Raw genomic sequence first — 25,444 nt, forward strand, 5'->3', positions numbered from 1 at the left:
TCGACCCAACTTCATTATCCATGTTCTCCAGAGATGCTGCTGACCCTCTGAATTACTCCAGCACTTTTTTTAATAAACCAGCATCTGCAGTTCCTTGTGTCTACGTCAAATGTTTAAAGGCTTTGTCTATGTACACAACAAATTTATCATAGAGTAAAAGATCGGTGATTTATCTTCCTTATCTCTGTATATTTTACATTTTCCTTTATCCCCGTCCCCATTGTCTCGTTTTCACACCCTACACTTCCTTATCTCTGTATCTCCCTCTCTCCTGACAGTCTGAAAGGTCTCGACCCGAAATGTAACCCATTCCTTCTCTCCAGAGATGCTGCCTGTCCCGCTGAGTTACTCCAGCATTTTGTGTCTATCTACAGTTTGTAGAGTCACTGCCTTACAACGTCAGCAAACACCGGTTCAATCCTAACCTTGGGTGGTGTATGCGTATAGTTGCACTTCTCTATGTGGCTTTGTGGGTTTCCTTCCAGTGCTTCAGTTTTCGTCCCACGTCTTAATGACGTGCAAGTTGGTAGATTAACTGGAAACTGTAAATTGATCCTGTTGGGTAAGTTCATAGGAGCAGAATTAGACCATTTGGCCCATTAAATCTACTCTGCCATTCAATCATGGCTGATCTATCTTCCCCTCTCAACCCCAACCTCCTGCCTTTGCCCCGTAACCCCTGACACCCGTACTAATCAAGAATCTATCTATCTCTGCCTTAGAAATATCCATTGACTTGGCCTCCACAGCCTTCTGTAGCAATGAATTCCACAGATTCACCACAGTTAAGAGTAAAATTATGTTCCTTCAGGAAGGAGATGTTCCTTTAGGAAGGAGATGAGGAGGAATTTCTTTAGTCCTAGACACTCCCACTAGTAGAAACATCTTTTCCACATCCACTCTATCCAGGCCTTTCACTATTCAGTAAGTTTCAATAAGGTCCCCCCCTCATCCTTCTAAACTCCAGTGTGTAGAGGCCCAGTGCTGTCAAACGTTCATCATATGTTAACCCACTCATTCCTGGGATCATTCCAGTAATCCTCCTCTGGACCCTCTCCAGCGCCAGCACATCCTTCCTCATATATAGGGCCCAAAATTGCTCTGAATACTCCAAATTGGTCTGACTAGTGCCTTATGAAGCCTCAACATTACATCCCTGTTTTTGTAATCTATTTGCTCTCTCTAATAAATAATACATTTATTATTTTCTAAATGTCCATTCACCTGATGAATTGCAGCATTTTCACAGAGACAAATATTAAACAAACTAGTGTGGTTCTCTGTCTCCCTCTCTTGAATAGGGGGGGATTGTATTTGTATTTTCTGGACATTCATACTCTGGAAATGTCTTCCTGAACATTTCCAGAGTATGAAGTTTGAACTATTACAATGAATACATCAAGTCATGTCAAGTCAAGTTTATTTGTCACATACACGATGTGCAGTTCTCTGGCTACTACGTTTAATGCCCTGTCTTCTTGATTAGTACGGGTATCAGAGGTGATCGGGGGAAGGCAGGAGAATGGGGTTAGGAGGGAGAGGTAGATCAGCTGTGATTGAATGGCAGAGTAGACGATGGGCCGAATGGCCTAATTCTACTATTCCTTGACCTAGCATGGTCATTATGTCCCAGAGAGTTGACAACCTTTATTCCCATTAGCTTAGTTCATTGTTCTTTATCTCTCCACATCGTCGTCTATATCGCTCGTTTCCCTTATCCCTAACCAGTCTGAAGAAGGGTGTCGATCCGAAATGTCACCCATTTCTTCGCTCCAGAGATGCTGCCTGTCCCGCTGAGTTGCTCCAGCTTTTTGTGTCTAGCTTAGTTCTTTTCCTCTGCTGATTTGTTTTAAGTTCCTTCATTATTTTTGCTCTGGATCAGCTATTATTGGGGATGTTTTAGTGTCCTCTAAGGTGAAAACAGGTACAAAATATTTGTTCAGTCAGCCATTTTCTTATTTCCCATTACAAATTCCCCAACATCATTCTCTGAGGGATCAATTAATTCTGCTGCTCTCACTTTTGCTGTTTTTGTTTTCTTTTTCAGTTTGCTTACTCGATTTATTTTTATCCTCTTTATATACCCCAGCTATTTACGATATACATTAATGACTTAGATGAAGGGATTAAAAGTACCATTAGCAAATTTGCAGATGATACTAAGCTGGGGGGTAGTGTGAATTGTGAGGAAGATGCAATAAGGCTGCAGGGTGACTTGGACAGGTTGTGTGAGTGGGCGGATACACGGCAGATGCAGTTTAATGTAGATAAGTGTGAGGTTATTCACTTTGGAAGTAAGAATAGAAAGGCAGATTATTATCTGAATGGTGTCAAGTTAGGAAGAGGGGATGTTCAACGAGATCTGGGTGTCCTAGTGCATCAGTCACTGAAAGGAAGCATGCAGGTACAGCAGCCAGTGAAGAAAGCCAATGGAATGTTGGCCTTCATAACAAGAGGAGTTGAGTATAGGAGCAAAGAGGTCCTTCTACAGTTGTACCGGGCCCTGGTGAGACCGCACCTGGAGTACTGTGTGCAGTTTTGGTCTCCAAATTTGAGGAAGGATATTCTTGCTATTGAGGGCGTGCAGCGTAGGTTCACTAGGTTAATTCCCGGAATGGCGGGACTGTCGTATGTTGAAAGGCTGGAGCAATTAGGCTTGTATACACTGGAATTTAGAAGGATGAGGGGGGATCTTATTGAAACATATAAGATAATTAGGGGATTGGACACATTAGAGGCAGGAAACATGTTCCCAATGTTGGGGGAGTCCAGAACAAGGGGCCACAGTTTAAGAATAAGGGGTAGGCCATTTAGAACGGAGATGAGCAAGAACTTTTTCAGTCAGATAGTGGTGAAGGTGTGGAATTCTCTGCCTCAGAAGGCAGTGGAGGCCAGTTCGTTGGATGCTTTCAAGAGAGAGCTGGATAGAGCTCTTAAGGATAGCGGAGTGGGGGGGTGTGGGGAGAAGGCAGGAACAGGGTGCTGATTGAGAGTGATCAGCCATGATCGCATTGAATGGCGGTGCTGGCTCGAAGGGCTGAATGGCCTACTCCTGCACCTATTGTCTATTGTCTATAATGTTGAGAATTAAGTATTTCTTTAAATATCTCCCACTGATAGACCACCATCTCATCTATTTTCCCAGTCCATTTTAGTAACTGTGTCTTCATATCTTTGTGATTGTCTTTAGTTAAATTTAAGACATTAGTTTCAAATCTAAGCTTCTTCCCCTCAAGCTCCATTTTATCATGGGTGCAACTTTAGTGTGACTTTTGCTGTGAGATATCTAAGCTTACTTCAGGACGTATGCCTTTTCAGTTTCCAGACTTTACAGTTAGTATATTCCAAAGACTTGCATCTCCTTAGGTGGACAAAACATTTGAGATTCTGTCTTCTGGTCTTAGACTCCCAAGAGGATACTTCCTCAACATTTTTCCAGTATGTTTCAATGTGGTCACCTCTCTTTCTTGTATCCCAATGAGTACAGACTCACCTGGTTCACCCATTTCATACAAAGGGCCTGTTTCTGCGCTGTATCTCTAAATCTAAAAAATCTAAATCTAAAGATAAACTCTCCCCTCCTAAAATTGAATATTAAAAGCACTTTGAGTGGACAAGAAACGAAGTTACCACACCAATAATGGTCATAGTCAAAGAGTAGAAGTTTGCAATCTTTATTGCCTTTGCAATAAAGATGGGAAGTAGGAATGGGTAACAAAATTAAAAGGCTGAAGTTACATCAGTGGAATGGATGGATGTTAAGACATCCAGTGGAATAATTATTAATAACTGATTACATCAGAAACTATGGCATGTGGAAAGAATAACATTTAATTCTCAAAGTTAATTTACTACATTCAATGTAGTAAATATTGTCCTGTATGTAGAAATGTGCTTACAAACGATTTCCTGGAAATTTTGAGTGGTACTCATTTAGACTTGTTTGTGGTAATTCTCTTGAAGCTAACCTCAATTCAAGCTATGATTTATTGAGTGGCATTTATGAGGAAAAATGTGAATGTTGTTATTCCACTGATGTCACTTCTTTTTAGTTTCATTTTTGAGGTCAATTGACATTTGACCTCCCTGACTTTATTGCACAGGCAGATTTTTTCACATTGCCAGTGGCAACCAATATATCTTAAAGCTACCTAATACATGATTTTGAAATGCAATCAACACACAATTTAAACCAAATGTTTTTATTCTGCATTGAAATAACCTTTCCATATTTTTATCAAGATGCAGTGTGAGAGGAAATGAATATTGGGTTTTTCTTTGTTCTCCAGAGATATATTACTTGGCTCGGCTAAACCTGACAACAAGTTACAAGATTGCTTCTGTGCCAGATATAGTCAAGTTTGCAATATCCTCAAGGTGGACTGTGGAAGAAAAATTAATATCCTTCCTTACTTAATTTTGATTGGAATTGAACAAGGTAACGAAAGGGTGCTTGGATGTGACAATTGGCATCTCTCGTTGACCAGGTGCAGAAGAGGTCCGTAAGAATCGGCAAAGTAAGATTAGACGTATTACCTCTTATCTGGGAATGTGTTGAAGGGTGGATGGTAAAGGTAAACATGAAATAGTAGAGGAGATAACAAAGCTGTTTTCCCTTCTGTGAGAAGGTACAGTAGACTAAGTCAAGTCAAGTTTATTTGTCACATACACATACATGATGTGCAGTGAAATGAAAGTGGCAATGCCTGCGGATTGTGCAAAAAAAGAATTACAGTTACAGCATATAAATTAAAGTTAATATAGAGAAGACAAAATTTAGTCCCTGGAGTTATAATAGTTAACAGTCCTGATGGCTTGTGGGAAGAAACTCCATCTCATCCTCTCCGTCTTCACAGCGTGACAGCGGAGGCGTTTGCCTGACCATAGCAGCTGGAACAGTCTGTTGCTGGGGTGGCAGGGGTCCCTCATAATCTTGCTTGCTCTCGATGTACACCTCCTGATGTATAGGTCCTGCAGGGGGGCGAGTGTAGTTCCCATGGTGCGTTCTGCTGAACGCACTACTCTGTGCAGGGCCTTCCTGTCCTGGGCAGAGCTGTTCCCAAACCAGACTGTGATGACCTTCCGCTGGTGGCATAGAAATGTTACTGTAAATGGGGGGCTTATGATAGGCTCAGAGAGAGGATGGTGGCACGGGCTGCCTAAAAGGTGAGGTAGAATAATGTCAAGATGCCCTTGTATTGTGTTTGACGTATTAACCATATGTTGTTGAATAAGATTAACATAACCAAAAGTATGTCATGACAAATAAAATAATTGGTACCCATATAGTTGATAGAATATTTTCATAGAGTAGTATCTAACAAAAAAAACAAAAGTTGTTTACTGCACAGTATAACTGTCAGTTAATTCTGCTGTGAAGTCAGAGAACTGGTGGGCAGTTTACTGCCGCCATCTCTCCATGATATCATGCAATAAAGTCTCGAAGCAAACTTGCGAAGTCTCCGCTTTTCATTTTCTTTTAATTTCCCTCTAAATTAATTTCTTCCACGTGGACCAAAGACACAGGATGTGAAGTGTACAAATTTCTAAAATTAATTACAAATAAAGTGAGTAATATGGCAGGATTTAAGTGCGATATAAAATTCAATACATTTGTGAACAGGGATTTATTCCATGTCAACTGTGAAGATGGTGATAGAGTTCTAATCAAAACAAAAATTGTGAATTATACTTTATTATAATAGCTTTACTCTTTTTAAGTCAAACCCTTAGTAGCTCAAGCAACAGCTGACAAATAATATTATCTTGCTATTATCATGCTGTGCTTGCAACATTGAGACTATGCATAATGCATCAGGATGAGTATCCAACTTTAAGCATCTTTTATGGTTGTTGTCTCAAGATTAAGTAGATACTAAAAGAAGAGAGTTTTCTAGGAGTTTTGGGGTACAATTTCCACAATGTACTATCACAAAACTATCAACGTTTAAGAGGCATTTGGATGGGCACTTGAAATGCTACAACATTCAGGGCTACGGTCCAAATGCGGGAAAATGGGATTAAAATTAGACTGTGTTTGGTAACGGGCGGCACGGACACGATGGGCCGAAGGGCCTCTTTCTGTGCTGTAGGACTCTATGACTCTCTATGACTAAAATCTAATCGTTGATTGCAAGTACTATCCCACTTGGCCATGGAAAATGTGTCCTGAAAACAATTTTTCCATATGAAAGCACAAAACGAATTTACAGCCTTGATCTTGGAGAGAAAAAATACATCGTGATATATTCATACAATGCTAGAAAAGAGCAAACATTTCAATGTAAAATCTTGGCAAAGCTAGTAATAATGCTAGTAATGTTTGTATAACTATATAATTTATATAATGTCTTTTTACATATCTTGCTACAAACTTGTTTTTTGTCAGTGTACGACTTGCCTGTTTTAGTGAAACAATTTAAATTTCATGTTAAGATAATTATTTTTCATTCAACAATAATCTTTCCCACAAAAATATGTAAATTGGAGTAGAAACAAAAGTCTCGCCTGATAGACACAAAGCTGGAGCAACTCAGCGGGAGAGGCAGCATCTCTGTAGAAAAGGAATGGGTGATGTTTCGGGTGGAGACCCTTCTTCAGACTGAAACGTCACCCATTCCTTCTCTCCAGAGATGCTGCCTGTCCCGCTGAGTTACTCCAGCTTTTTGTGTCTATCTTCGGTTAAAGCAGCATCTGCAATTTCTTCCTACAGTCACCTATTCATGTTCTCCAGGTGCTGCCTGACCTGCTGAGTTACTCCAGCTTGGGTACAATTTCCACAATGGACTCGGACAGAATCCTCAATCTTTGAATTCAAATGCAATCTCACTTGGCCATGGAAAATGTGGAATTAATATATATATACATGCCAGAAAAAGGCTCCCTTTTCTAAATTGGAAGATATGTTTTTGTAACTGTCACTTCACAAAAGCTTTTGTGCAAACAACTGCAGTTACCAAACTTTCAGGATATATCTGTTGCACCTGTACAGAGAATAAAATTTGAATTATATACTATGTGTTGATGAATTTATTTTGTTTTAATTGTACTAGTTGTGTGCACCTAAACTTAAAATGTTGCTAATCAGTGGAAAAGTCATTTGTTTTTCCAAAAGCATGTCAGGGCCCATCCCTCAAGAGTTTTTACAGTGATTTCAGGGCGGGAAAAGTGCTTTGCAAATAGGCAGTAATAAAAGTCTTGTACAGATTTGTATCCATCAGCAATCCCTCTGGCGTAGTGACGCTGTCACCTGGTCTCTCCATATATGGAGTAGTCACGTGCTCATCCAGACGCTCTCCATATAAGGGAGAGTCACGTGCGTTGATCCCCGTCTCCCCGTATGCGGAGCGGTTACGTACTGCGTCCCCCATCTCCCTCCGTATATGGAGCGGTAGCGCGCTGCGTCCCACATCTCCCTCCGTATATGGAGCGGTGACGTGCACCGTCCTCCCCCTCCCATCTTGCTCCGTATATGGAGTGGTCACGTGCTCCACACCCCCCTTCCCCTCTCCCTCCGTATATGGAGCGATGACGCGCTGCGTCCCACATCTCCCTCCGTTTACGGAGCGGTGACGCGCTGCGTCCCATCTCCCTCCGTATATGGAGCGGTGACGTGCTCCGTCCTCCTCCCTGTCTCGCCCCGTATATGGAGCGGTCACGTGCTCCCCACCCACAACCCCCCCCCCCCCCCCTTACCATCTCGCTCCGTATAGGGAGCGGTGACGGGCCGGGCCCGGGCTCCCCCCCTCCCCCCCCCCTCGTGTGGCCAAGCGCACGTCACGTGACCCCTCCCTGGTTACCAGCTGTTCGGGCTCATGGGGGGAGGGGAGGGGAGGAGGAGGTCCGTTCTTAAAATGGCGTCCGCCTGATTACCGCCGCTCCTACTCTGCTCCCCACGCCGACTTCCACACATTGTTTTATTCCCTGGGAGGAAAAAAAAACTACTCCCACCTTTACAAACACGTCTGTAAATATTTGTTTGCACCGCGATCGGTTCGATGGGCGTGGACGGCCGGCGACGGCGGCGGGGGAAGGCAGCGGCAGTAACAGTGGCGGCGGCGGCGGTGGCGGCGGTGCATCTGAGGTGGCGGTAGGGCAGGGAGCGCCGGCTTGTCTTCCCCCTCCCCTCTCCCGGCCGGCCTACAGTAATCCCCCCTCTTCCAGTTGCGTGGATGTGCAAGATGGCTCGGGGCCTGGGACAGCACTGAAGGTAAGCCAGCAAGGGCTTGTTCTCCTTCCCCGACCTGTCGTGTCAGACTCCCCCGGGCTGGAGATGCCGCCGCCCGGCCGCTCGTTTAACGAGGGACCGAGGCCTCATTCTCACCGACCCCCTTTTTAAAAAAATCTTATAATCCATCTGATTCCTACCCCCCTTTCAAAACAATCCACCCACCCACCCACCCAACGCTGAGAACCGATGTATGGGTGTTGATTTTTACTTTTTTTATTTAATCCAGGCCGATTATTGTAAAGCCAGGGGATTTCCAGCCTTTCCGGTGAATTAGATGGCGAATGAAAATTGGTGTTGGTTTCTTTTTTTTTTCCCTCCCCTGAAAACATTTTCTTGTAAATGCGACGTCACGTCGGCCGAACCCTTTTGTTCAAAAGCCGGTGTTGAAGAAAGTGTCTCTCTCTCTGCCCTTAACAGCACTTGGCATCCCTGGGAGGAGTTGTCCATCCCCGACCAATAACTCTATTAAGTAGAGCCGAGAAGAACTACAAATCCATTAATAAAGATGTCTGTCAAGCGTCAGGATTGTTGGCAGCAATAGGAGATTAACCAAGCTCTTTTTTTTTCTCTCTTGGAGAAAGAGATGCACGTAGGAATTGAACCTTTTTTTTTTTTCCCTTTAAGTTCGCCTCGCCGGTTATTATTTTCAAAAGATATTTTATGCGGAAGGTTGTTTAATGTGAAATGTGTTAATGTGCCAATAACAAAATGGGATCTCTCGAACTCGGACGCGGTTTATCTAGGCAAGCCACTGACTGACTTAACTGGGGTCCATTTTCTTCATTTGAAGCAAATGTTGGATTCAGTAGATATCTATCTATTTGTCTTGGTTTAGTAGTAGTGTGGTTAACATCCACAGTTGTATTAGTTGCACCTGGTTTCGTGTTAGGTTTGAAATGAGAAATCAAACTTTTGTGTTCTAAGGGAGCACTTTTAGGTAGTAACGTCCAGTATGATAAACTACAAAATGCCCTTTGCATTTTACTAATGCATTGAAGTATCTTGGAATTACTTAAATTGATGGAACATTCGATAGCTATTAGTTTTGTTATCAATGGACATTTTTGAATGTACAGTATTATCATGGTTTTTATTGGTGTGGTATGGCTTCTGCAATGTGAGCCAAGATGATGATGCACATAAAATTTGAATACAGGATAGAGAGAGAATAGATTCTTGAGAACAAACTTTTTAAACGACATTTTTAATTCCGCAATACTTAATCGCCTCACTTCCTTAAATGTTTTGAAATCTTTAAAAAATCCTAAAACTAAGTATTATTTTGTGCAATTGAACTATATTTTTGTTTATAATGCTTTCCTTTTAGAACAGGGGTAGAAATTACTGTGTTATATATAGCTCTTATATGCCCTTGGGTCATTTTTACCTGAGGCTTAAGAGTTTTGTACAAGGAACAGTAAAGCTTGTTGATCCTTAACATGGCTACTTTTTTAAAAAAAATCATTCTAACACTAAATCACTAACCACTGTTTGTACAAAGCTACGTTGTAATTAGTTAAAGTTGACTGCATGAATGAAAACTCTTAATTTGTTCACTTTAAATGTTTTTCATGTTTTTTGAAGTATGTTCTTTAACACTGTTTTACTACTGTTTTGGAGGGAGGGCCAATGTTTCTCCCATCTTTTAAAAGGGCCTGATACTGTTGGACTTTGCAAAGGCTAATAAGTAGTGATGTCATACATTATATGAAAACCCCTTAGAGACTTGAAGATTTTGCGCCCCATGTAGATAATCCATTAAAACGATTATATTTATCAGCCAGCTACATAGAAACATAGAAAATAGGTGCAGGAATAGGCCCTTCGAGCCTGCACCGCCATTCAATATGATCATGGCTGATCATCCAGCTCAGTAGCCTGTACCTGCCTTCTCTCCATACCCCCTGATCCCTTTAGCAAAAAGGGCCACATCTAACTCCCTCTTAAATATAGCCAATGAACTGGCCTCAACTACCTTCTGTGGCAGAGAATTCCACACTCACCACTGTGTGAAGAAATGTTTTCTCATCTCGGTCCTAAAAGACTTCCCCCTTATCCTTAAGCTGTGACCCCTAGTTCTGGACTCCCCCAACATCGGGAACAATCTTCCCGCATCTAGCCTCTCCAACCCCTTAAGAATTTTGTATGTTTCTATAAGATCCCCCAGTCTTCTAAATTCTAGCGAGTACAAGCCCAGTCTATCCAGTCTTTCCTCATATGTAAGTCCCGCCATCCCAGGGATCAATCTGGTGAACCTTCTCTGTACTCCCTCTAAGGCAAGAACGTCTTTCCTCAGGCTAGGAGACCAAAACTGCACACAATACTCCAGGTGCGGTCTCACCAATGCCCTGTACAACTGCAGCAGAACCTCCCTGCTCCTAAACTCAAATCCTCTTGCTATGAATGCCAACATACCATTCGCTTTCTTCACTGCCTGCTACCATGTTATCTTGCAGCTTCAGGTGACGCAGACTGATTACAGATGTCTTGCAAAAATGTTGCTGAATGTCTTTGTCAAAACATTACTGGTTGTATTGAAATGAAAGTTGATTTATGGTATGAAGAGGTTGGTTTATGAGAAAGTTGATTTGAACTGGAGCAGCACTTAATCTGATGTACATTTTTTAGGGTCTTTGCTCTTCTGTTCCTCCCCAAGTGCATTACTTGGCATTTCTACGCGGGCAGATTTTATCATTATTTTTATGTGCATATTGTCATTACAAACAGCAGGAGGTCATAAACTAACCCACATAAGTCACCATTGGATACAAGTTTATAGTTACAAAAACTGTCACCCATCGCCATTGCATCCTGATGATGGGATATTTTTGGCTCCTGTTCGCGACTCACCAATAGGCTTTTAATTGACCAACTGCCATGCGGACTTGAACCAACAGCCTTCAGAATAGAGTGACACCACTGAGTTGTGGTTGATTAAAACAGCTCATCTGTTTCTTAACTTTATTTACCAATATGGTTTCCTAATCTAAAAAAAAACTCCAATTGTGCTTTCTTTCCTTCAACTCTGACCCATCAACTGAAGCATCTTAAAATTTCATCGCTATTTTAATCTTTACCCAAGGAAATACCAGCCTAGTCTGTGCTACCTGTCTTGCATAATGTAGCCACAATGTAAATCAAGCATGCAAATTTCAGTGTAATATTGTGTCCAAATTGGAAATAGATTTCAATGTTCTATGCCCAGGGATGCAGTGTGTGCCTAGTTAGTAATGCACCATAGAATTTAAATGTTTGTCATTGTACTTTGTTCTTGTGGTTTACCTTATCATACCTATGTTTCATCTTGATTAGTACCAAGTAGCTGCCTTTTTTGCAAATCACTTTGAGCTCTATGTAGAACATTGCAAAATATAACCAGAAAAAAAATCAAAAACTAATAACCTGTAATCCTTGCTTGTAGATATGGTGGTTATTTAATAATATCAAATTAAAGAATTGGGTAGCCCAGCTGCAAAATACAAAGTAATCAAATTCCTATTTTATTTTGGGGCTGATGCTCTGAATCTAATTCACATTAATCAGATTGAACATTACAAAAAACTATTAACAGACATATTAATGTGCTTCTTTAATTTACATTTACAAGTTATAGGAGTAGAATTAGGCCATTCGGCCCAAGAAGTCTACTTCGCCATGGCTGATCTCTGCCTCCTAATCCCATTTTCCCGTCTTCTCCCCATAACCCTTGATGCCCGTTCTAATCAAGAATTTGTCTGTCTCTCTGCCTTAAAAATATCCACTGACTTGGTCTCCACAGATTAACTACCCTCTGACTGAAGAAGTTACTCCTTGCCTCCTTTCTAAACGAGCACCCTTTAATTCTGAGGCCATGACCTCTGGTCCTAGATTCTCCCACCAGTGGAAACATCCTTTCCACATCCACTCTATCGATGCCTTTCATTATTTTGTAGGTTTCAATGAGATCCCCCCCATAACTTTTAAACTCCAGCGAGTAGAGGCCCAGTGCTGTCAAGCACTCATCATATGCTCATTACATTCATTGTTTACTTTTGAGTACCGCTAATTTTAAATTAGTTGAGTAATCAGAGGAAAACATAATGTAAGAAGCCTGGCGATTAGTATTCCTTTTTGAAAAAAGCTTTTTTGATAAAATATTGTCGTGAAAAATATTTGTCAGAAGACTGAAAAATGCTACAATTTAAGATGTCTATGCAGCAATTCTTACAATTAAGATTGTGGTCTGTCCCTACAAATATTCTTTCTGCCAGAAACATTGCCACATTTTAATATCAAAAAGATGCTTTAAGTTTGTATTTATATACATTTTACATGGAAGAAAGTATTGTTTGCAAATTAATTACAATGAGCTGGGTTCCAGAAAATGTGGATTCCCATTAATAACCCATCCACTTGTGTGGTGAGTGAGCACAAACTGTGACCTCTATCAGCTGAGATCAATGTAAAAGCAAAGTGCTGCAAATCCTGGGAGCCTGAAATAAAAACACACTTAAAGGACTTGTCAGGACACTTGTCTGTGGGTAGAAAACAGTTAATATGTTAGATTATTGACTCTTATGAGATCAATTAACTAAATTTCATTACCTTTTATCATTTTCCTCTCCCTGCTCAAGGGTATTGAAGGTGCTACATGTGTCCACACTGTACTGTGGTGATTTTCTTTTAGTGCACAAGATGGTCGATCTTATTCATATCACTAACTGCTGTTTTTTTCAACTCGAGTGAATGTTTCAACATTTTTTTCAAAAGATGGCTCTTTGAACTTTCTAATTTAGCAGATGTTTCTTTGTACCAAGTTAAGTTTTAATCGGCTTTGAAAAATATAAATCTCTCACGGTGGATTTCTTCTGATCACAGTTTATGAGATACTTGTGTTGTCCTGCAGGATATCTGCAGATATCAATTGTGATGCAATGATATTGCAAGTATTATGCTACTTATCAATTATTCAATTGATTTCTAATAAATGTCATTTTGTAAATGATGGAAGTGCAGTTCCAGGAGCGGTTGAGTTTTTTTTTGTCCTTGTGCACAAGCAATTGCTACGTTCTTGGGATGCAGTACTGATCAGTTAAGTTGAAGTATAATGGGAGATGGCCGTTTACGTGGAGCTGATCTATTGGCAATGATCTATTGAGTTGATTCGCTTGTTCGTGTGCTGGAAACTGTTACGTGTGTTTCTAATTAGGCAACTTGTTTGGCATGGCCGTGTTGGGCTGAAGAGCCTGTTTCAGCGCTGTATAACTCTGATTCTAACTGCAAAGTTCAAGCCAGCAAAGTGTTAACTGCAGCAAGACATAAAAAAATAAATCAATCAATTATTTTTCTAATATAAGTATAATTTCCATACAAAGTAAAAGCAGAACATGCTGGAAATGCACAAAGCTGGGCAATATGTATGAAAAAAGAAGCGGAGTTAATGTTTCAGGTCAGTGACAGATCATCTGCCTATTCTCATGAAAACTGCTCGGCCTTAAGCTTGCTTGCAGATACAGCCTGACTTGCTGAATATTACCTGCTATTCCTCTTCTTGTCATTTTCTTTTCATTAAACTATTATGTTGCTGTCTAAACTTATTTGTCACTGGTATAACATTTTTGTCATTTTTGTGTATTGTTTCACAGTCTTTGGCTCAACAGGCAGCTTTTCCAGCTTGTACCTTCAGTTTATCTTCTTGCTTTGTTCCAGTTTTGCTGGTAGTGCCTGCATGTGGCTCTGTTGTGGCTTCCCAAACTCCATCTTTCATTATCCTCAGAAGCTTCACCTCTTCTGTGTTTGGCATCAGTTGAAGAATTTAAATAGAAGTAAGAATAAATTTTATGGGCCTTTGACCTCTGCAAAAGATACAGCTGATTGTATCTTTTAATCTATTAATCTATCAAAAATCTATTAATTTCACCATTGAATATGCTAAGAACTCAGGATCCAGAATGAGCTGTAGAACTGCACAGGAACTGTAAGGATGCTTTGTCTTGGGTCAAGATAGACAAAATGCTGGAGTAACTCAGCGGGACAGGCAGCCAGGATCTCTGGAGAGAAGAAATAGGTGACATTTCGGGTCAAGACCCTTCTTCAGAGTTTGTCTTTGACTTTGTCTTGGCTCAGTTCTATGTAGCCAGCTGTACTTCTGAGACCGTGTACAGGCACTCCCCAACTTGCGTCATGGGCAACTTGCGTAAACTCGCACTAATGTAAACAATTGTTATTGCAATGGGAGGATGAAGACGTACAGGTATGTAGACGTACAGGTATGTAGGTTAATTGGCTGGGTAAATGTAAAAATTGTCCCTAGTGTGTGTAGGATAGTGTTAATGTACTGGGATCGCTGGGCGGCACGGACTTGGTGGGCCGAAAAGGCCTGTTTACGGCTGTATGTGTGTGGTATGGTATGAAGGGCTTCCCATCAGCTTCATAAGTATAAAAGCATCAACGGCTTCCAGCTCTCCCAGTTTCGGCCACTGTCAATGCAACGCTCTCAACGCTTAGTGAGATCAAGGGAGGTGGAGGAGACAAACTCCCGGCCGAGTCGCTGACATCTTCCGCAAGATGCACCAGCGAGCCCTTCGCCAGCCGCCACACCGTCCAGTTGATGCGGCTCAGGTTGTAGCCCCGGGTCGACATTGATTTCTTCAGGCCACCGACAGGACTAGCAAGGACACCAAGAGGCTCCCTCCACTTTCACAAGCTGCCGCTTCGTCCTGTCGGCTGTTGCTTTGTCCGCTCTCCCCTCTGTCGCTTCCCCCCCCCCCTCCCACCACATCTACCCATCACTTTGTCCTCTCCATCCTCCACCACTGCCGCCGGCCGCATCCTCAACCCGTTACTGAAGGTGTGGGGAGAGGCGAAGTGAACAAAGCGACTGGAGAAGGATGAGGCAGCAGCAGTGGTTTTAACGGTTAACAGTGCAAAATGCTGGAGTAACTCAGCAGAATTAGTGCGAAGATGGGTTCCAACCCAAAAATGTCACCTATCCATGTTTTCCAGAGATGCTGTCTGACCCGAGTTCTTCCAGCACTGTCATTTTGTATATTAACTAGCATCTGCTTTTTAGTTTCTATCTAGTTTTAAGGTAATTTCGACTTGCGTAAAATCTGATTTATGCAATGGTTTGCGGAACATACCCCTTGCGTAAGTCGTGGAGCGTCTGTACATGTTTCTAAACTTCCGAGCCAGTGGAAGCTACCCCATGACATTTGTTTTATTGGTGCCTCGCAGAATATTAAATGTCTCGTTGCTTTTATTGAGCATCAATCAATTCCAAAATCACTGTAGTAGGACTGCAATGCAAAAACCAAGGGAGTTATTCCTTGGTTACAGAGGTCAAAACCTGAACATCCTCACATTTTTCTCATTATTTCCTCCAGTCACCACTTATCCACTTGCTTGTTCTTTTTTTCTATCCCATCAAGGCTGTTGAGTCGATCCCAAAACCTCCGACTCCTTGATTTCTTGTGTCTCCGACACCAGCAGCACCACGATTACTCCGACTCCACAGCCCTGTATCCCATTGTATGCTATTTGCTTCCTCCTGGTTTGGATATTAGCTCATGTTATTGGCAGCTCCCACTTTAATGGGAACAGAATGAAACCAAGGGCTAACATTAATGTTCAAACTAAAGGTTTGTTGAAAAAGATGAGTTTCTCTGAATGTATGGATTCTGAATGTTTTGTGAGGGGCAATAATGAGTTAGAATGTGAGAGATATTTGTGATGAGCAAAAAATATCAAAACTGTACCAATGCACAAAATTTGAGGGTTTGACATCTTGGTTATCTTATCTGCATTTAGTTTCCCCGGTGTAAAAGTATATTCTGTTGAACAGTTGATCACAAGATGCGTGTAATAATTTTGCGCTTCTGTGCGCAATTTGAGTTAAATTCATAAAACAGATCTTTGTACAAATGTTAGAGAAGGAAAGATCTTTGCCATGATTGATGTCTACATGCCACTCTGGTTTACAGCTGCAGGGCTTTTCACGCACAATGTGAATGACAGCTTTTGTCATGGAAATAAAACAGTCCACTGTTCCTATCGGTGATGTACTTGAAACTCTCTCTTAAAATGCCTAGAGTGTGGCTATTTCCAAACATCGTATTTAAAGGCAGAATTGAAAAATAATAAGCGTGTATATCTGCTTTAGTATGCCTACAACAAAGACTTTTTGATGTTCATAAACAAGCATCTCTTACTTTTTTGTCAGAACTTTGATTATCAAGCGCTACATTTAAATAAAATGCTGAATCATCCGTAGTTCGTCAAATTTGTTACACTCAATCTTGCCTTTTATATTCAAAAGTGCCCTGCCATGTACAAAAAAAACATTTGGCTAAATATTACTCTTAAATGTATTGGGTTATTAGTTGTCAACGGCTGTTGAGAAAAGCTGGCTGATTGGTGATGTAAGATTGCAGATAGATAGATTGCAGATTGGATTTACACCAAAGACAGTTTCATGTTACGAATTGAATAAAGTGAAGAGTGGGGGATGGCTTAAACAGCATTTCCACTAACTTAATATAGATTAGCTTGAGAATTCAAATCAGAAAATGATATGGTCACTCAAGTCAACTTTTCTGTTGAATGAAATCATGGTTGATCTGGCCAGAACAATTTATTAGCCCAATTCCAATATTCCTTAATTCTTTTAGTCCCCCAAAATATATCTGTAATAGGAACTGCACTAACACCACTCAGGGGTAAATAATTAAAGATTTTTAACCCTCTCCATTTAAAAAAACATTCTCAAGGTGAAGGTCCCAGTTCTACAACAGTTTGAGATGCACTCCAACATTCATCTTGAGATCCCATTTGGCAAAAGAATGTATAATTCTTAATTTTCCTTTATCCCTAACCAGTCTGGCGAAGGGTCTCGACCTGAAAGGTCACCTATTCCTACTCTCGAGAAATGTTGTGTCCCGCTGAGTTACTCCAACTTTTTGTGTCTATTTTCTATCATTCTTAATTGCAGAGAATAGAAAGAATATATAGCCCCATTTTGTTTCATTTCACTGGGCAATCCCCATATCTCAAAAAATAGGATAGGTATCACAAAATGCTGGAGAAACTCAGCAGGTCTGGAGAGAAGGAATGGGTGATGTTTCGGGTCGAGACCCTTCTTCAGACTGAAAAAATAGGATGCTTATATGATGCCACATGAGAGGTTGCTAAGGAAAATGAGAGCTTTGCTAACATGGATATCAGGATATCAAAGAGTGGCAATAATGAGGGCTTTTTCTGGTTGGCTACCAGTGGCTAGCGGAGTTCTGCATGTCACTGGGGCCACTGCTCTTTATATTGTACATTAATGATTTGGATGAGGGGATTGAAGGCTTTGTGGCCACGTTTGCAGATGATACGAAAATAGGTGGAAGGGCAGGTAGTAGAGAAAGCAGGGACTCTGCAGAAGGATTTGGATAGGTTGGGAGAGTGGGCAGAGAAGTGGCAGATGGAATATAGTTAGCAAATTGTGGAGTCATGCATTTTGGTAGTAGGAATAAAGGCGTAGAATATTTTCTAAATGGGGAGAAAATCCGGAAATCGGAGGTGCAAAGGGACTTGGGAGTGCTAGTGCATGATTCCCAAAAAGTTAATCTGCAAGTCAAATTGGTAGTAAAGAAAGCAAACGCAATGCTAGCATTTGTTTCGAGAGGGCTTGCATGCAAAAACAGGGGTGTAATGCTGAGGCTCCAAGGCGCTGGTCAGGCCGCATTTGCAATATTGTGAGCATCTGAGGATGGATGTGGGTCCAGAGGAGGTTTACAAGAATGATCCCAGGAATTAGTTGGGTAACATATGATGAACGTTTGACAGCACTAGTCTTGTACTCACTGGAATTTAGAAGTACAGAATAGTGAAAGGCTTGGATAGAGTGGATGTGGAGAGCATATTTCCACTAGTGGGAGTCTTAAGACTGGAGGTCATAGCCTCAAAATTAAAGAACATTCTTTTAGGAAGGAGATGAGGAGGAATTTCTTTAGTCAGAGGGTGGTGAATCTGTGGAATTCTTTGCCACAGATGGCCGTGGAGGCCATCAGTGGATATATTTAAGGCAGTGATGGGTAGATTCTTGATTAGTACAGGTGTCGGAAGTTATGGGGAAAAGGCAGGAGAATGGGGTTAGGAGGGAGAGATAGATCTGCCGTGATTGAATGGCAAGGTAGACGGAGGGCCGATTGGCATAATTCTGCTCGTATCTTGTATGATTCTTATGATGCAACAAGTACTCTTCCTCGGGTAAATAGGTAAGCTGTACTCGAGTGCTTCCTCACCTTTGGCTTAATTGCTTCCCAATATACTGCAATGTACTGGCAATGAAGGCTGATGTGCCCCTTGTTGATTAATTGCTTGCTTTATTCTCGCCTTCCTTTAATTTGGTCATTTTACATACTCTGAATTTTATTCATCATTATGTTCACCATCTGCCAACATTTTAGAATAACACAGCACAGACAGGACTTTGAGCACATTAAACCCACACCATCAAACATCCTTTTACACTTACTCTTTCTGAATCTCCCGTTTTATTATCCCCTTATTTCCAAAAACTTCCTTGATTCTATCACTCTAGTAACACAATTCGCAATAGTCAATTATCCCACCATCGTGCAAGCCTTCATGATGTGGGAGGAGATGTGAGCACCCAGCCAGAGCATGTGCACTAACAGGCAGGTGAAAAGTCACAAGATTACCAGATAAGGAAAGGAGGATGGCATTAACTAATTTAATCTAATTATATAATACTAAATCTGTCCTTGGCAGGTTCCTCAGCATAAATGTTTTTTTTGTAAATTATCATTATCAAGATTTTTAGATCTGTAAAGTTTGGCAGTTGATTTTGTTTGTATGGAAAACAAATTATCTTTGAAAGTATACTAAACACCAATTTCTTGAATTTATATTTAGAATTTTGCAAACTACGACAGAAGTGAAACTTTGTTGTTTGAGGTTAAATTTTATTGCCTTTATCTGATGGTTCATGTTCATATTATGTATAGAACATGAATCTGAGTTATAATCTCATTTAAAATTCTCTCTTGCCCCTGCAAACCCTGACTTCCTCTTGCATATTTGCCTGCTGTTAGTACAATCAAATCTGTGGAGGCTGCACCTCATTCCAATTAGCTGTTCTATACCATTCGAACATTGTCATATGAATGAGAATGGTCTATTTTATAGACCATGAGAAGTATCTGCAGACTGAGATGATGGATAAATTCATAAATTATAGGAGCAGAATTGGGCCATTCGGCCCATCAAGTCTACTCTGCCGTTCAATCATGACTGATATATCTTTCCCTCGACCCCATTCTCCTATCTTCTCCCCATAATCCCTGACATCTGTCAATCTCCACCGTAAAAATATCCATTGACTTGGCTTCCACCTTTTGCAATGAATTCCGTAGATTCACCACCCATGAATTTGAATCTGAGTTGTAATGCCATTTAAAATTCTCTCCTGCCTGTGATAGACCTATTGTCCATAACAATAGAATTATGAAACTAAGTTGATCTCTACTTTTTTGAATAGGGCCCAACAAATTTGAGACATTCTATGACTCGATGACTGAATTTCCTTATGGCTGTATGGTAATTTGTATATCACTACCTTAATTGGTACATGTGACAATAAAAGACCTTTGAAACAATTCTTGATAATTGGCCATCCAGACAGGCCCTAACTCTAATGTATGGAACATGGATAGATTTGTCATTGTCTGATTCGCATCGCTTGGCTAGTATTTAACCCTCAATTCTTACACATGTGGCATGAAACCAAAAAAGTTCGTCTGAAGTTTTACTGATGCTATCTTATGTTAAAATGGTGCGCAAGTACTCTGCTCACACTTTGCATTTTTAATGTTATTGGCTCTCAATTCTTCACATCAAAAATGAACAACTTTATACTCGTGTGTTTAGTGACCATTTCCTGACCATGCCAGGTAATTTAATGTCTTCTGCATTTCTCCTGCTTTCATATCCGATACCTTGGCCAATTTAACCCTCCCTTTGTCAGTTTTGCTAACATATCTGTGTGATTGGTGATGAACCATTTTGAAAAAATATTTGCACATTAGCCTCTGTTACTTAGGTCTTTTGAAGTGCATTCTTTAAAAAGCTGTAAGCATTTTGGAATGCCATTGCATTTTTGTGTGCAGTATTAATGGAAGGCTTTCACTTCTCTGTTTCAAGAAGCTGGCTCGCTGAAGGAAATTGTGACTGACTTTGCTTTAGTTTAGTTTAGAGATACAGCGTGGAAAGAAGCCCTTCAGTCCACCGTCTACATCGACCAGCTATCCCCCTACAGAATGTTGTCTGAAGAGGGGTTCTGACCCAAAACGTTACCTATTCCTTTTCTCCAGAGATGCTACCTGACCAGCTGAGTTACTCAAGCATTTTGTGTCTATCCCCAAACACTAGTTCTATCCTGTACACTAGGGACTATTTGCAGAAGCCAATTAACCTACAAACCTGCATGTCTTTGGAATGTGGGAGGAAACTGGAGCACCTGGGGAAGTTCCACACCATAACAGGGACAACATACAAACTCCGTACAGACAGCACCCATGGTCAGAATTGAGCCTGGGTCTCTGGTGCTGTAAGGCACCACTGTGCTGCCCTTGTTATAAGTAGAAACAAAGAACTGCAGATGCTCGTTTGCCAAAAAAGAGAACGCTGGAGTAATAACACAGTAGGTCAGGCCGCATCTCGGGAGAACATGGATAGGTGATGTTTAGGATCGAACCATTTATTATAATGTTGAGCTGGTTAGTAAGTTTGTAGGTGGCATGAAGTCGTGGGGTATGCGCACTAGCAATAGAGGTTCTACATTTGTGCAGACGGGAAGCACCGCATGTCAAATGCCCTCTGGACGGGGGTACTGGCTTGTCAACATCTCCACAGGTGCGTTGGCAGCAATCGTTCTCTGAGTGGAGTGCTGCACCAAACGTTATCACCTAAGGCAGGGAACCATATACTTGGCTTGGCAGCGCCTTCTGTGATCAAAGTGGTAGTTTTCACGGCTTGAGAAGTGTCCTTCACGGCTGATGATACGGTAGCTGCCCATCCTTCCTTTGTGAGATCTAAGGCCTGATGGGGTCGTTTAGATTCCCTGGTATTTGCACCCGAGAGAGACTTTTTTAACATCCATGCACAAGTATGTTAATACCCGAAATAGAGGGATGGTGCGGGTTGACCAATGCCGGACTGATGTTGTCACTATTAAAATATACAGCGAGGTATAGAGAGCTCCAAAAATTGGCGGAAAAATTACAAATGGAGGTTAATCCGGAATTATGCCTGGATTAGGGGGCTATTAGCAACAGGGACAGGTTAGACAGACTAGGATTGTTTTCTCTGTAATGCCGGAGGTTGAGAGGAGATCTGGTAGAAGTGTATAAAATTGAGAGACACAAATAGGGTAGGCGATCAGATCAAACATTAGAGAGAATAGCTTTATGGTGAGAGGGGCAAAGTTTAAAGGGGATGTTTGGAGCAAGCTTTTTTAAAGTGTGGTGTGTGCCTGGAATATGTTGCCAGGGGTGGTGGTTGAGGCAGATACAGCAGTAGTGTTTTAAAAACTAGTTGATAGGCCTATGGATATTTGGGGACGAGGTGGATATAGATTTGGTCTTGGCATCATAGCACAGATTGTGTGGGCCGAAGGGCCAGTTCGAGTGCAGTACTGTCCAGGATAGATCTGGATTAATTTGCTGCTTTGCAGATGTTCTTGGATTAGCTAACAGATTGGTGGATAATCTCAGCAGGTACATTGTGTTTAAAGGTGTGGCTATTGTCGGTCTACTGAAGAGTGATTAAGGCATGGAAAAATGTGAATTTGAGAGACTCGTATGTGAAGGTGCATGATTAAATGTGTTGAACTTTGTTTTTACTTTGCCGTATTCATCTGGTTATATTTATAAATTCAGAAAAGGAATTGTCTGAGTTGTAGCCTTTTCCTTGAATAGCTGGTTTCCTTAAATAGCAGAAGACAAATGTTCCTTTTTTGTTAGAAGAAATAGAACAGGTGTGTTTGGAGCACTGAAGCCTTTTACTGTTACTTGGCACATTGGGTAAGTATATAAGATATAAGTATATAAATTTTAGAAGAACGAGGGGGACCTCTGAAATGTACAGAATAGTGAAAGGCTTGGATAGAGTGGATGTGGGGAGGAATGTTCCACTAGTGGGAGAGTCTAGGACTAGAGGTCAGCCTCAGAATTAAAGGGCGTTGTTTTAGGAAGGAGATGAGGAAGTTCTTTAGTCAGAGGGTGGTGAATCTGGAATTCTTTGCTTAAGGCTGTGGAGGCCGTCATTGTATATATTTAAGGCATAGATTCTCGATTAGTACAGGTGTCGGGGGTTATGACAAGAAGGCAGGAGAATGGGGTTAGGAGGGAGAGATAGATCAGACATGCTTGAATGGCGGAGTAGACTTGATGGGCTGAATTCTACTCCTTTCACTTTTGATCTTATGATAAGGCTTCCAGTTTTAATATTGGAAGTTCAAATGTACATTACTTTAATGGAAATTCTTTCATTTTTAAGTAAAATCCCAGTCTAGTTTCATTTTTACCAGTGTTTGCCCAACGTGTCCCCACTGGTTGAAATAGAATTGTTCGAAATCCATTTTGCAGCATTTGATCAATGGCTTTAAGAACGGGATCTCAAATACCCATCTATAGTGGCAACTTCAGTTGCAATAAAGTCCCTTCCGCTTAACACCATTTCACGGAGGCTGGAGTGGGTGATCTCGACGCAAATTGACAACAGAGATCTTCATGGCGTTTCAGTTTAATTAGTCGTTTATTGAAGTAGTAATGCAAACAGATTTGTATTTCTCCCTCATAGATCTGGTAAGAACTATTTCTCACCGTAGCTTCTCCGTGTCTGCACCTCTTATCTCTGCATACCCAGATATACTACTAATTCTGGCTCCTCCCAGTCCATTATTCTCATATGTGTATTCATCTCACGACAACCCCCAAGTGTCCAAAAATAATACAGCAAGATACAAAATAATATATGCTAAGCAGCTGTTACAAACACACATGGCTCCTACACCATCCAAATAGTTCTAAAATATGTTGAGACCTTCCAGTGAGTTCCATATCCTTGCTATTCTCTAGAAGTTATTTTCTCCTTTTTTCCTCTCATCCTACCAATATGTGCCCCCTAATCTTGACCTTGACTAACAGAGAAATTGATTCCTCTTATTTACTCTGTTTGGGTTCCCCAATGTTATCCATCTTTATCTCCCTAGAGCCCCCTCTATTCTAGAAAAATAACTGCCCTTGCAGAATTTCCTTGAAGCTAAAATGTACTAGTTCTAGCATCTCTCTGCATCAATCACATACAGGTACATGGCCTAACAATCATTATAGCACAATCTCCTTGCTTTCATATTCTCTGCCATAATTAATAAAGGAAAGCATATCATATTTTTAAACCATCTTGCTGACTTTTTGCAAATTGTCCATGGATTCAAGGGCCCCACTGTGCCCATCTCCATATTCTTCTGTTTACTTTGTTCTACTTGTTATTTCTCTCTCAGTGCATTCCTTAGACTGATTTAGATTAAACATCCACATGCCATTTTTCTGTCCAGATCTTCCATTTATTCCTGAAGTCAGGTTTTTGCTTTCTTTGTCAACCAGACGTTCAACTTTGTTTGGAATTTTTTTGTCTTAGAAGATGAAGTTAGATGAGAGCTATTTGGTCTGCTATTGTTTAATTACTTGAGGTTCTAGCTGATTAGATCTGTTTGCATTGTTTAATCTTTGCCTTGATGGAATTTTTACCTCCCCGTTTTGAAAGAGAGCTTTGCATTATGAAAGAGAGCTTTGCATGTTAAAACTTAGCATTTAATCATACTTACTGAATTCTACATTTTTACCTTGAATGCAGTTCATCGATCTGAAAATCTCTTTAATTCTCCAGCACACTCCAATTTTGACCTCTGTCTATACCTTCCTAAATGATCCAAGAAACTTAAATGCATTTGAGGATCAGCATCTCATTTTCTGACTTGACATTTTACAGACTTCAGAATGCAATTCAATAATTTCAAATAATTAGCCATTGTATCCCATTCTTGTATCTCACAATTCCAGCACTTGATTTGTTTTTTCTCTTGTGTTTCAGTTTTAATCAGTTATCTCCTCCAGTTAAAGAAACATAGACATAGAAAACATAGAAAAATGGGTGCAGGAGTAAGCCATTCGGCCCTTCGAGTTCATTTAGAATGTATAAGAAAATAACTGCAGATGCTGTTACAAATCGATTTATTCACAAAATGCTGGAGTAACTCAGCAGGTCAGGCAGCATCTCGGGAGAGAAGGAATGGGTGACGTTTCGGGTCGAGGCCCTTCTTTAGAATGCTGTTGGTAATGAGTAGAAACCACATAATTGAACACAATGTCTACTCTCTGCATTTGGGTTCCGTTTTTTTTTAGTGGCTTCCTAGAGTATTTAATAATCTGGGCCTGGTCATGGAGACACGTGCTGCAGCCGATCGCCTACCCTCAAATTCAATTCCAGAATCTTTAATTTCATGGTAATATGCCTTGAATTTTGGTCTCTGGATTGTTAATCCAAACCTCTGGGTTACTAGTTTGGCAACTTAATCCTGTACAACCATTCCTTATGTTATGTCATGATGGAATGGCCACTTTCCTGATCTGTTATGTGCATTTTCATTGCTAAAGTTACAGCAAAGATACCACAGTTTCAAGTGTCAAGAGTGTTTAATTGTCATATGTACTGGCAACGGAGCAATTCAATTCCTTCTTGCAACAGTTTAACAGTATGGTGTGTGCAAGGGGATGAAAACTTGAGGGCACAATCCAAAATTAATTAAACACGGTTGTAAAGATTATTATTCTACAATTGGTTTCAAGCTATAAACTCTAATCAATGTCAGATCAGCGCGGGTCTCATTTATGTGTTTTCTGATGCAATTTTGGAAGAATACCAGTGTAGTTAACATACAAATTGGCTGAACTCCATACAGTGCTTTTACTTTGACATTACATTTTCAATCCAGTCTCTGAACACTGAAATACTGCATCCTTCCATTTCATGTTTCATCGTAATATTGTCATACCTCTTCTTTTGTTTCTAGTAATTAACTATTATCTTAAGAAAATAACTGCAGATGCTGGTACAAATCGATTTAACTATTATCTTTCCCTGAAAGCAATGCATGCTTTTAATCCT

The 25,444-nt window shown here is 40.7% G+C and overlaps 2 protein-coding genes across 5 annotated transcripts in view; both read left to right on the forward strand.

Moving 5' to 3' along the window:
* The window catches only part of zcchc10 (zinc finger, CCHC domain containing 10), a 28,512-nt gene extending 23,205 nt beyond the window's left edge, over window positions 1-5,307 (forward strand). The window contains exon 5 of the transcript XR_013548067.1: window positions 4,290-5,307. The gene's annotated coding sequence lies outside the window, so the exon portion shown is untranslated. The remainder of the gene's footprint in view (window positions 1-4,289) is intronic.
* A 2,511-nt stretch (window positions 5,308-7,818) lies between these two features.
* aff4 (AF4/FMR2 family, member 4) overlaps window positions 7,819-25,444 on the forward strand; it is a 66,414-nt gene continuing 48,788 nt past the window's right edge. For all 4 annotated transcript variants that reach the window (XM_078411319.1, XM_078411320.1, XM_078411321.1 and 1 more), the window contains exon 1: window positions 7,819-8,209. The gene's annotated coding sequence lies outside the window, so the exon portion shown is untranslated. The remainder of the gene's footprint in view (window positions 8,210-25,444) is intronic.

This window comes from Rhinoraja longicauda, chromosome 14 (genome assembly GCF_053455715.1).
Source record: "Rhinoraja longicauda isolate Sanriku21f chromosome 14, sRhiLon1.1, whole genome shotgun sequence".
Taxonomy (NCBI): Eukaryota; Metazoa; Chordata; class Chondrichthyes; order Rajiformes; family Arhynchobatidae; genus Rhinoraja; species Rhinoraja longicauda.